We start from the raw sequence: 12,506 nt of genomic DNA on the forward strand, positions 1-12,506 counted from the left end.
AAGGAAAATCAAACAAACCAAAACTTGGAACTTTAAAAGAGAACTTTAGCCTCCATGCTTCTATAAGGAAACCGGGAGGGCTGATTACTGGATTAAAAAAAAAATGGGATGAAATGTCCCACCACTGAGGTCACAAGCCCCTCAATGGCTCCCTCCACGGATACTTAAGTTTCTGGCGCTCAGTCACCTCAGCTCCCCGCGCCCAGAGAGGTTAAACTCTCGCTGCGGGCGACTTCCGCTTCCTGGCCTAAATCTGACACGTCCCATTCCCCAAGTGGCAACTACCCAGGGTCGGTGACAGCCGAGGAGCCGGGCGAGGCCCTCAGCCGACCGGTGGACAGAGGCGCCGGCAGGTGGGCACGTAGCGGCGCCCCGGGCTCTGGCTCCGCGAGGCGCCCGCGCCGATCAGGGGGCCTTTCCGCACCCAGGAGAAATGGAGCCGCGGCAGGGGCCCGGGGCAGGGGCGGGCCAGCGTCTGGGCCCGCGGCTTGGAGGAGGCTTTCTAGCTAGGATGCGGGGAGCGGCGGGGGGACAGGGGTGGCGGCTGGCGACGCGTGAAGATGCCGCGGCTCCCCGGGGATGCAGCCTGAGGGCGGGGCCCCAGAGCGCCGAGAAGCCCCGGCGCCCGGCCTGCGCCTCGGGGTGGCGGTGGAGGGTGCGGCGCCGGCGGGAGGCGGCCGGGAGCCGCAGCCGGCTCTGCTGGGCCGGGTTCGCACCTGGGCGGCCCCACCGGGGAAGCTCGGGCAGCGGACCTCCGGCTTTGCCGCCTCAGAGCTGCCCACCCTCCCAAGATGGCGACTCCCGGAGAGACACTCCCAAGGGAACAGCCATGTTCGGGGCCTGACAAAGTCACTAAAGAAAATTTGAAAGCCCGCCTCTTCTCCGACACACCCAGACACGCGCCCGCACTGACACTTCGCGAGGGCACCGCGTGCGGCTGGGGGCGGACGGCCGCTGCCACGCCGGCACTGAGCATGTGCAGTGTGAGGTCCAGGAACGCGAGCGTCCAGCAGAGGCAGTTTCCACACTTAGGGCTCCGGGACTGAGTTTAACGGAGGCGCCGATTTAGGGCCAGCAAAGCATTGACATAATTATGGGGGTATTAGGACATGGCTTTCGTGCTCAGTGATGGTACTCTGTGGGGTGAGTGATGGGGGGACTGTGGGATGAGTATTGGGGGTCTGTGGGGTCAGTGATGACAGTCTATAGGGTGAGCAGGGGACATCCGTGAGGTGAGCAATGAAAAGTCTGTGGGGTGAGTGATGAAGATCCTTGGAGGCCACTGATGGGGTATGTGGGATAAGTGACTGGATCTGTGGGATAAGTGACAGAGGGCTGTGGGGTGAATGATCAGGGGTAAGTGGAGAAGGGAATGGGGACTGTGGTATGAGTGATAGGGTCTCTGAAGTGTGATGCGTGCTCTGTGGAGTTAGTGATGGAGGTCCTTGGAGCAAATGATTGGGTGTCCTGGGGGTTAGTGGGGTAAGTGATGGGGGTCCGTGAGATGAATGATGGAGGTTCAGTGGGGTGAGTGATGAGGGTGTTTGGAGAGAGTAATGGGTGGTCTGTGGAGTGAATGGTGGAGAGCCTGTGGGTATTACAGAGTGGGTGAGTGAGTGATGGGGAGTTTTTGAGGTAAGTGATGAGTTTTTGAGGTGAGTGATTAGGGCCGTGGGGTGAGTGTTGCAGAGTCTATGAGGTGAATAATGGGGTTTATTGGGTGGATGGACAAGGTTTCTGTGGTGTGAGTGATGGAGTTCTGTGGGATGAGTGATAGTTTATTTGGGACTAGTTATGGATGGACCTATGGAATCAGATATGCTGCTTCTTGAGGTCAGTGATAGGTGGTCCAAGGACTGAGATGGGATTGTTTCAAAAACCTACTTTTGACCTTCTTAGTCCTCCTGTATCTCTGTTTTCTGTGTCATTAGTTTCTGCCCTTGATTTCATTATTTCTTTTCTTTGGGTTTTTTCTTTTATTCTTATTTTTAAATTCCTAAATTGAATGCTTATCTCATTAATATTCATATTCTTTTATAGTATAAAGCATTAGGTTCATGAATTTTTCTCTAAGAACACTTTAGCTCCATGTAACAAGTTTTGATATGTAACATTTTCACTATAGTTTACTAATAGTGTTTCCTAATTTCTGTTGTGGTTTTTTTCTCTGTTATTTAAATATGAGATTTTGATTTCCCCAAAAGTTGACTTTTTTGCTATTGATTTCTAAATTACAGGCAGAGACTGTCATCTGAGTAATTTTTAGGTGCAGGAATGGATATTCCTTAAAGTGGATGTTATACGTGTTGAACTTTAAGTTAAATTATTTTCCAAAACTTTTGTAAAATTGCAGTTCCCACCAGCAATATGTAAAAGGGCTCATTCCAAAATCATCTCCCACACTGAATGTTGCTGCTTTTTTATTCCCACCATTCTGAGGGCCAAACACAACAGTATCTAGCTTACTTTGATTTGCATTTTCCTGACAACTAGCAGTTGAACACCTTCTCATATATACTGGCCATTGAAATGTATTTTAAAAAATTTTCATATCCTTTGCTTTTTGTTTTCTTTACACAGACTGTCTTTCTTACTAATTTGTGAATATTAACTTTCTCTCATTTTTTGTAATTTTTCCCTTTATCTCTCTTTATATCTTGATTTTTGAAAGGTGTCTTCATATATAATTAGAAAAAACAATCATCTGATTAGATGATTTTGCCTTTACAGCTTCTGAATATCTTGTCTTGCCTAGTCAGTTCTCCCCGCTTCGTGCTTAAACAAATATATGCCTTAAGTTTAACATTTTTATTGTTTTAATTGTTAACGTTTAATTTTAGTCCAGCTGGGAAATTCTGCTGTGTGGTGTGAAATGAGATCAAAGTTTGTATTTTCCATTTGGATAGAAAATTTGCCAGCACCAATCATTAAATAAATACCCTTTTCTAACTCAATTAAATGCCACTTTTGTCACATAAATTCCCAAATGTATATTGTTCTATTTCTGAACTCTAATTTTTTGCTTCTGATATATGTATCTACTCCCTTTAAAAAATTTGTTTTGACTTTAGAAATACTTTTAGTATTGAATAGTGCTACTCCCTTCACTGGTTTTTGTTTTGTTTTGTTTTCTTTAATATTCTTTAGCATTTATTCTTCCATATGAATGTTAAAGCCGTTTTATTTCATTTCAAAAACAACCATTAAAACTATATTTTATAGTTTTCTTCTTAAAGATTCAGCACCTTTTTTAAAAAAATTATTCTTAGCTATTTTACATTTGATTTCATCATTATGGTGAATAGCATATTTCTCTATTTCCATAGAAAAAATAGACCGATTTTTAAAGTTTTATTTCTTTTTTGTATTTTGTTTCTTATCCAATCCAGTTATCACATTCTCATGTGAATTCTAGTTGCCTTTTATGGTCTTTTAGTTTTCCTAGATATATCATGTCACATCCAAGTAACAGTGATGCTCTCTTCCTCTCAAATATTTATTCTGATTACCTCATCTTCTCCTATTGCATTAGCTAGAGCTTTTAGAACAATGTTGAGTGATACTTGATAGAGGGTACCCCTATTTTGTTGCTAATTTGAAATTGAAGGGTATTCATTCATTCATTCAACAAATATTTATCGAGTACCTTTCCCTTTCCAGATACTGGGTTTGAAATCCTGCATGGCCACTTACTAGCTACTTGATCTTTTTTTTTTTTCTAACAGCTTTATTGATATAATTCACCCACTATAAACGCCACCATTTAAAGCTTCCAATTCAGTGGTTTTTAGTATATTCAGAGTTGTGCAACCACCAACACAATCTAATTTCAGAGCATTTCGTCACCCCAAAAGCAAACATCGTACTAATTCCTCATTCCCACCCCATACCTCTAATTTACTTTACCCAGCCACTAATTTACTTTCTGTCTCTAAAAATTTGCCTGCTCTAGACTTTTCATATACATAGAATCAAATAATGTGTGGTCTTTTGTGGCTGTCTTCTTTCACTTCGTGTGTTTTCAAGATTCATCCATGCTATAGCATATATCAGTACTTCATACTTCATTACTGCATAATATTCCTTTGCATGGATATACTACATTGTGTTTATCCATTCATCAGTTGATGGCCATTTAGGTTGTTTTCACTTTTTGGCTACTATGAATAATGCTGCTGTGAACATTTGTGTGCAAGTTTTTGTATGGACATATGTTTTCATTTCTCTTGAAAGTGGAATTGCTAGATCATATGGTACCTGTGAAGAACTGCCAAACTGTTTTATAAAATGGTTGCACCATTTTACATCCCACCAGCTATGTATGAAGGTTCCAGTATATCACATGCTCATCAACACTTGTTATTGTCTGGTTTTTTTCCTTTGATTCTAGCCATCTCAGTGGGTGTGAAGTGCTATCTCATTGTGGTTTTGATTTCTATGTCCCGAGTGAATATTGGTGTTGAGCATCTTTTCATGTGTGCAATGGACTGAATGTTTATATACCCCCAAAACTCTAATCCCCAATATGATGGTATTAGGTGATGAGGCCTTTGGGAGGTGATTAGCATCCTTATAAAAGAGACCCCAGGGAGCCCCTTTGCCCCCTTTACCATGTGAGGATACAACAAGAAGATGGCAGTCTGTGATTCAGGAAGCAGGTTCTCACTAGACACCAGATCAGCTGACACTTTGATCCTGGACCTCCCAGCCTCCAGAACTGTGAGAAATAATGTTTGTTGTGTAAGCCACCCAGTCTTTGGTAGTTCGTGATAGCAACCTGAACACACTAAGACAATGTGTTCATTGGCCATTTGTATACCTTCTCTGGAAAAATATTCAAATCCTTTGCCTATTTTTTAATTGTGTTATTTGTCTTTGTATCATTGAGTTGTAAGCATTCTTTATATATTCTGGATACAAGTCCCTGGTCAGACAATGTGATTTGCATATATTTTCTCCCATTTTTCTGGGTGTCTTTTCACTTTCTTGATGGTGGTCTTGTGGCCCCAAAGTTTTTAATTTTGATGAAGCCTAATTTATCTATTTTTATTGCTGTTGCTTCTGCTTTTGATGTCATAGACTTTTCTTTCCCTGTTGAATTGTATTAGAATCCTTGTCTAAAATCAACTGACCATGAATATAAGGGCTTATTTCTGAACTTTCAGTTCTATTTCATTCATCTGTATGTCTTCTTTATGCCAGTACCATACTGTGTTGATTTGTGTAGCTTTGTAACAAGTTTTGAAATAGAGAAATGTGTGTCCTCTGACTATGTTCTTATTCAATGTTTTGGCTATTCAGGGTCCCTTGCATTTCTGTATGAAACTTATAATCAGCTTGTTGCCCTCTGCAAAAATGCCCCGCTGGGATTTCAATAGGGATTGTGTTGACTGTTCATCATTTGGGGGAATATTGCCGTTTTGTAAGTCTTCTGATCTGGGCATTTTTTTTAGCATAATGTTTTCTGGTGATTTTTTTGGTAGTCATTGTAATATTTACACAGTGGTTTTTTTTTTTTTTTACTGTTCCTATTTTAATTTGTATTTTTATTAGGAATAGTTCCTGAATTGTATCAGATGCTTTTTGATGTTAATAGTCTTATGGTATTACTCTCTTTAATTGGTTGTTGTAATGAATTATATTGATTTGTAATGTGGCCTCATCTTTGCCTTCCTGGAATAATTCTATTTGGTCAAGGCAGATTTTTTTTTTTATGAGACACGGTTGGATTTGAGTTAATAATATTTTAGTAAAAAATTTAAACATTTTAAATCCACTGTAAGAAAACTATTTATAGTTTTCTTTTTTTTTTCTTTGTATTGCCTTTAACGTGTTGGTGTTAAGGTTCCGTTCCATTGATCTGTGTGTCTGTGCCTTTGCCAAAACCACCGTCTTGATTACCATACCCATACAATAAGCTTTAGTATCTATCAGAGTGGTTCTCCCACTTTATTCTTCTTTGTCAAGACTGTTTTAGCTATTCTAGGGGCTGTGCCTTTCCATATAAATTTTAGAATATTCTTGTCTGTGGATATTGAACATATTCCCACGTGCTTACTTGCCTTCCTTGTGTCCTCTTTGGTGAAATGCCTCTTATGTCTTTTGCCTGTTTTCTAATTGGATTGTTTGTTTCTTCAGTGTTAAGTTTTGAGAGCTTACATGTTATCGATACGAGTCTTTGTCAATTAAGGAGTTTGTGAATATTTTCTCTCAGTCTTCAGCTTGTCATTTCATCCTCTTAAGAGTGTCTTTTGCAGAGCTGCAATTTTTAACATTGATAAAGTTAAATTTATTTTTTCTTTTAGAGATCATGATTTTGGTGTCATATGTAAGAACTCTTCGCTAAGCCCTAAGACCTGATGATTCTCTCCTCTGTTGTCTTTCAACAGTTTTGTAGTTTTACATTTTACAAATAAACCTTTTATCCATTTTGGGTTAATTTTTTATCAAGTGTGATAATTAGAATGAGATTTGTTTTTGTTGCTTTTTCTTTTTTTGCTTATGAATATCCAATTACCTCAGCACCATTTGTTGAAAAGACATTGAATTGTTTTCATACCTTTGTAAAATAATTAGTTTACGTGGGGCTATTTCTGGATCCTCTATTCTGTTTCAATGATCTAAATATCTATCCTTTCATCTATACCACATTGTCTTGATTTCTGTAGTTAAATGAAAAGTATTACAGTCAAGTAGATTGATTTATTCCACTTTATTCTTTGTCAGAATTGTTTTAGCTATTCTAGATCCTTTGTCTTTCCACACAGATTTTAGAATAATTTTGCCTATATTTACCAAAAATTCTTGCTGAGATTCTGATAGAAATTGTATTGTCTGTATCTCAACTTGTGAAGAATTGATATTTTTACTATGTTGAGGCTACCAAGCCATAAACACAGTATCTCTATCCATTTATTTAGACCTTTGTTGATTTCTTTCATCAACATTTTGTCGTTTTCAGCATACAAGCCCTATACATGTTTTGTTACATTTATCCCTAAAATCTCATTTTCTGAGTGATGTATTGTATTTTAACTTAATTCATTATATTCATTTGTAATATATAAAAATGAAATGGATTTTTTGTTTGTTTGTTTCCAGGACAGAGTATGCCTTTCTATGTATCTATCTATGTCCATCAGATACAATGACTGTTTTAATTGAAAGTTCTGCATCAACTTTAGCAAATACATAGACTGTCCATTTTCCCTATTTTAGATTACCAACAGTCTACTTAAATCGATTTTGAAAGAAAGCAGATAATAAAAAATAATTAAGATTATTTAATTATACTCCACACGAAAACCATCCTCCTAGTACTTCACCGTGATTTCATGTAGTTCGGTTTCAGTGTGATTATTTTGCACTTTTCTTTAGGAATATTTCTGTCTGAGGATAACCTTGCTTGTATTTGGCTGTATCCCAGGTTTCCTTCAGAACACATTGACAAACTGACTCTTGGGACGCCTTATGACTCTGCAAGCCAGTACAAGAAAATACAACTGATTTTTGTGTATTGTTATTGTATCCAGTAACCTTGCTGAAGCCACTTACTACTTCTAGAAGTTTTTGTGCAGGCTCCTTGGGATTTTCTGTGTAGACCATTATATCATCTACAAATAGGGACAGTTTTATTTCTTCCTTTTCTATTTGTATGCCTTTTATCTTGTTTGCTTGCCTCACTGCACTGGCTAGAACTTTTATTACTATTTTGAATAAGAGTGGCTATAGTTGACATCCTTGCCTTGTTCCTGATCTTAAGGGGCAAGCATTCAAGTCTCTCACTATTAAGTATGATGTTAGTTGTGTTTTTTGGTAGAATTTTTAAAAGTTGACCAAGTTTTCCTCTATTCCAAGTTTTCTGAGAGTTTTTTTTATCAATAATGCGTGTTGGATTTTGTCAAAATCTTTTTCTGCATCAATTGATACGACCGTATGATTTTTCTTCTTTAACTTGTTAATATGGTAGATTGTATTGATTGACTTGATTTGAAAATATTGAACCAGTCTTGCATTCTTGGAATAAACTCCACTTGGTCATAGTGAATAATTCTTTTTATGTATTACTGAATTATATTTTCTAATATTTTGTTAAGAATTTTTGCATCTATGTTCATGAAGTTCTGTAGTTTTCTTTTGTTGTACTTTTTTGGAGAGGGTTAGAGAATGAAATAATTCATCAAGATACATCCTATTTTCAAATACAGGTGATGATGAAATATGAAAAATTTGCTATGCAAACTACATATATCCCCAGCAGGAAAACATTAGCACATCAATCATGTATTTTTTGTACTCTTTGTCTAGTTTTGCTGTCAGGTTCTGTGGAATGAGTTAGGAAGAATTCCCTCTTCTGTTTTCTGGGTGAGAGAATGTGGGATTGGTTTTCATTCTTTTTGAAAAGTTTGTGGAAATCTCCACTGAAACCATTTAAGCCTGAAGATTTCTATTTCAGTTTTTTGTGTGTATGTGAGATTTTATTTATTTATTTACTTTTAATTGAAGTATAGTCCATTCACAATGTTGTCTTAGTTTCTGGTGTACAGCATAGTGATTCAGTTATTCTTATTTTGGTCGTTTTTTAAATTGTAAATTCAACTTCCTTAATAGTTATGAGACTATTCAAATGAACTATTTCATATGGGAAGAGTTCTGGTAGTTTGTCCTTTTTGAGGACTTGGTCCATCTCATCTGAGTCGTTAAATTAATGTGTGTAAAGTTGTTCATTGTATTTTCTATTATCCTTTTGATATCTGCAGGGTCTGTAGGGATATCCCACTTCATTCTTGCTATTAGTCATTTGACTCTTCTCTGATTTTTCCTTTGTCAGTATTATTGTTTATTTTATTGTTCTTTTTGGAGAACCAGCTCTTTGTTTCATTGGTTTTCTCTATTATTTTCCCATTTTCAACTTCATTGATTTCTGCTTCTACTTTTATTGTTTCTTTTCTTCTGCTGGCTTTAGGTTTACTTTGCTCTTCTTTTCTAGTGTCTTGAAATGAGAGTTTAGATGATTGATTTAAGGCTTTTTCTCCTTTCAGATATACACATTTCATGCTATAAATTTTCCTCACAACGCTGCTTTAGCTTGTCAAGCAGACTTGTACACTGGTTATCAATCCCAGGGGAGGACTCCAGACACTTCTGCCCACTGCGTCTTGGTATCAGAGTTACCGAGGAAAGTACAACACAGTCAAGCACTGGATGGAACAACACTTTACTCATATAGAAAAGAGACAGAGCAAGATCAGTTTCAGCAGTGTGCGTTGGTTCCTCATTGCTAGCAGGTCCCCCAGCAGCCAAATGGCAAATTAGCATTGGAAAAGATGCTCAGCTTCATTAGTTAGCAAAGAAATATCAATTAAAGTAAGATACTCCTCTCACCCTTCTCATGCCACAGAGGAAGGACTCCCACTCCTCCTCTATGGAGTCTGAAATACTGAAAGCTGAGGGCGTGCCTGAGGGCCATTGATGTACAAGCTTCAGCAGAACAAAATAGCACACACTGAGTCTGAAATAGGGAAAGATATTCCCACACAAGGCAATAAGCCCAACACAGGTTGTGAGGGCTCTTTATCTCTTGGTAAAGAAGAACTCCAGTCCCAAGGCCCATTCTTATGTGGCTGAGTGGGAGTTGAAAGACTATCTGCGCAAGACTGCCTTTCCCAACGTAGCTGTATCCCACAACTTTTGATATGTTGATATGTTATATTTTCATTTTTGTCTAGTTCAGTTTTGTTTTGTTCAGTTACATTTCCCTTGATACTTCCTCTTTGATTCTTGGATTATTTAGAAGTATGTTGTTTAGTTTCCAAGTGTTTGGAGATTTTCCTGTCTTTTCTTATAGATTACTAGTTTGATTCCATTGTGGTCAGAGAATGTACTACATATGATTTCAACTCTTTTGCATTTGTTGAGGTTTGTTATATGGTCTAGGATAGGGTCTATATGGTATATGTTCCATGGACACTTGGAAAGAATGTGTATTATGCTATTGTTGGGTGGAGTGCCCTATAAATGTCGCCGAGATCCTGTTGGTTGATAGTGTTCTCGAGTTCTTTTATAACTTTGCTCATTTTCTGTCTAGTTATTCTACCAATTGTTGAAGGAAGGCTGTTAAGGTTTCCAACCGTAATTGTGAATTTGTCCATTTCTCCTTTCAGTTCTATCAAATTTTTTTTCACATGTTTTGCAGTTCTGTTGCATGGTGCATATACATTCAGGATTGCTATGTCTTCTTGGTAGATTGACCCTTTTATCATTATGCAATGTCTCTGTTTGTCCCTGGTAATTTTCTTTATTCTGAAGTCTACTCTATCCAATATTAACAAATCCACTCTTGCTTCCTTTCAGTTAGTGTTTGCGTGATATATTGTTTCCGTCCTTTTACTGTCAGCCTACATATATCCTTATATTTATAGTAAATTTCTTATAGACAATATATAGTTGGGTTATGATTTTTTGACATCTGATCTGCCAATCTCTATCTTACAATTAATGTATTTACATTTATACTTTTTGTCATTATTTTTATGTTAAGGTTTAAGTCTGTCATACTTTGTGTTTTCTGTTTGTTCTCTCTATTCTCTCTCTTCTTTTTCCTATCCTTCGTTGGGTTATTTGAGCATTTTAAAGAAATCCATTTTGATTTATTTACAGTGTTTTAAAGGGATCTCTTTATATAGCTTTTTTTATTGGATGTTCTGTTTATCGTGTAATATATACACTGCTTACCAACATCTACTAGTATCATATTACCTCTTCCAGGGAAGTATAGCAACCTTACTTACTTTATGTCCCTTTATCCTCCCCTATTTATACTATAATTGTCTTAAATATTTCCTTTACATATATTGAGTACCATATTAGATGATGTTATCATTTTTGCTTCCACTGTCAAACATAATTTAGAAAACTTAGGAGAAGGAAAGTATGTTATATTTACCCAAATATTTGTTCTTCCCATATTCTTTCTTCCTTACTGATGTTCCAAGATTCCCTCCTTTCTAATTTCCTTTCTTTTTAAGGAATTTCCTTTAACCATTCTTTTATGGTAGGTCTGCTGGTAAAAAAGAAAAAATTCTTAGTTTTCTTTTATCTGAGAATGTCTTGAGATCTCCTTCGTTCCTGAAGGATATTTTCAATGGAGAGAGGATCTCAGGCTGACAGTTCAGCACTTGGAAAATATTGTACCACTTCCTTCTAGTTTCTAATGAGCAATTTGCTGTCATTCAAATTATTTTCTTTTACAGAGAATTGCATTGTTTCTCTCCTGCTGCTTTCAAGATTTTTTTAATTTCTCCTTAGTTTTCGGAAGTTTGACTATGATATGTCTTGGCATGGATTTTTATTGTTGTTGTTTTATTCTGTTTATGTTTCATTCAGCTTCTTGAATCTGTAAGTTGAGGTCTGCTGCCAAATTTGCAATATTTTCAGCCATTACTTCTTCAAATACTTTTTCAACCCTGTACTATCTCCCCTCCTCTGAGACACCAATGACTCAAATGTCGAATCTTTTTTGTTATAGTCTCACATGTCCCTCAAGCTCTCTTCATTTCTTTTCAATTAATTTTCTTTCTGTGGTTGTTCAGATTGGTTTGTTTCTATTCTGTCTTCAAGCACACCATTTCTTTAGTCCTCTCCATTCTGTTGTTGAGCCCATCCATTGAGTTTTTTGGTTCAGTGACAATATATTTTAGTTCTAAAATTTCCACTTAGCTCTTCTTTACATCCTCTGTTACTTTACTGAGATTTTCTATTGTCTCATTTGTGTTAAGTGTTTTTCCATAATTGACCAATGAAACATTTTTATGACGACTGCTCTAAAATCCTTGTCAGATAATTCCAACATCTGTGTTATCTCAGTGTTGGCATCTGTTCCTTGTCTTTCCTCAATTCAAGTTGAGATTGTCCTTGTTCTTAGTATGACAGCTGATTTTTTTGTTGTTATGTCCGGGACATTTTGGGTATTATATTATGAGGCTCCGGAATTTATTTGACTCTCATGTTTTAAATAGGCTTTCTTTGACAGAGCTCTGTTTGGTGAAGGGAAATGTCACATCATTCCTGACAGGTGAGGATGGAGGTCTAGGTCCTTGCTTGGCCTCTCTCTCTCTCTCTTTTTTTTTTTTTTGTTTTTTTTGTTTTTTTGCTAAGGGACTCCTTGTGTTTGCTCAGTGAGGGTGGGAGTTCCAGCTCCCCACTAAGCCTCTGCTGATACCACCTAGGCCGGGAGTGGGCAGGCACCTGCTTCCCGTGTGCTGTCCACTAAGGCTGTTGGCAGAAGCGCCCTTGTTACTGCTGAGCCTGGGTGAGAGCTCCAGTAGATCTCCTGGCATCACCTCAGCAGGAGGGAGGAAGGACACGTTGTAATCACTGGGTGAGGATGGAAATCCAGTCTCCCCACTTGGTCTTCACTGTTACCGAGGGTTTGGGGGGAGGAGGCAGCTGTTATTTCCCAGCAAGGAAGAAAGATGCAACACGCTACGAGGCTTTCTCTGACATCA

At 38.0% G+C, this 12,506-nt stretch overlaps 1 protein-coding gene across 3 annotated transcripts in view; it reads left to right on the forward strand.

The window, feature by feature from the left end:
* The first annotated feature begins 241 nt into the window (after positions 1 to 241).
* ZNF41 (zinc finger protein 41) overlaps positions 242 to 12,506 on the forward strand; it is a 39,978-nt gene continuing 27,713 nt past the window's right edge. For 2 of the 3 annotated variants that reach the window (XM_031445329.2, XM_031445328.2), the window contains exon 1: positions 242 to 353. The gene's annotated coding sequence lies outside the window, so the exon portion shown is untranslated. Of the gene's footprint in view, positions 354 to 760; positions 1,144 to 12,506 lie in introns of those variants that run through there. The other variant, XM_010995206.3, reaches the window with a different exon arrangement.

This window comes from Camelus dromedarius, chromosome X (genome assembly GCF_036321535.1).
Source record: "Camelus dromedarius isolate mCamDro1 chromosome X, mCamDro1.pat, whole genome shotgun sequence".
NCBI lineage: Eukaryota > Metazoa > Chordata > Mammalia > Artiodactyla > Camelidae > Camelus > Camelus dromedarius.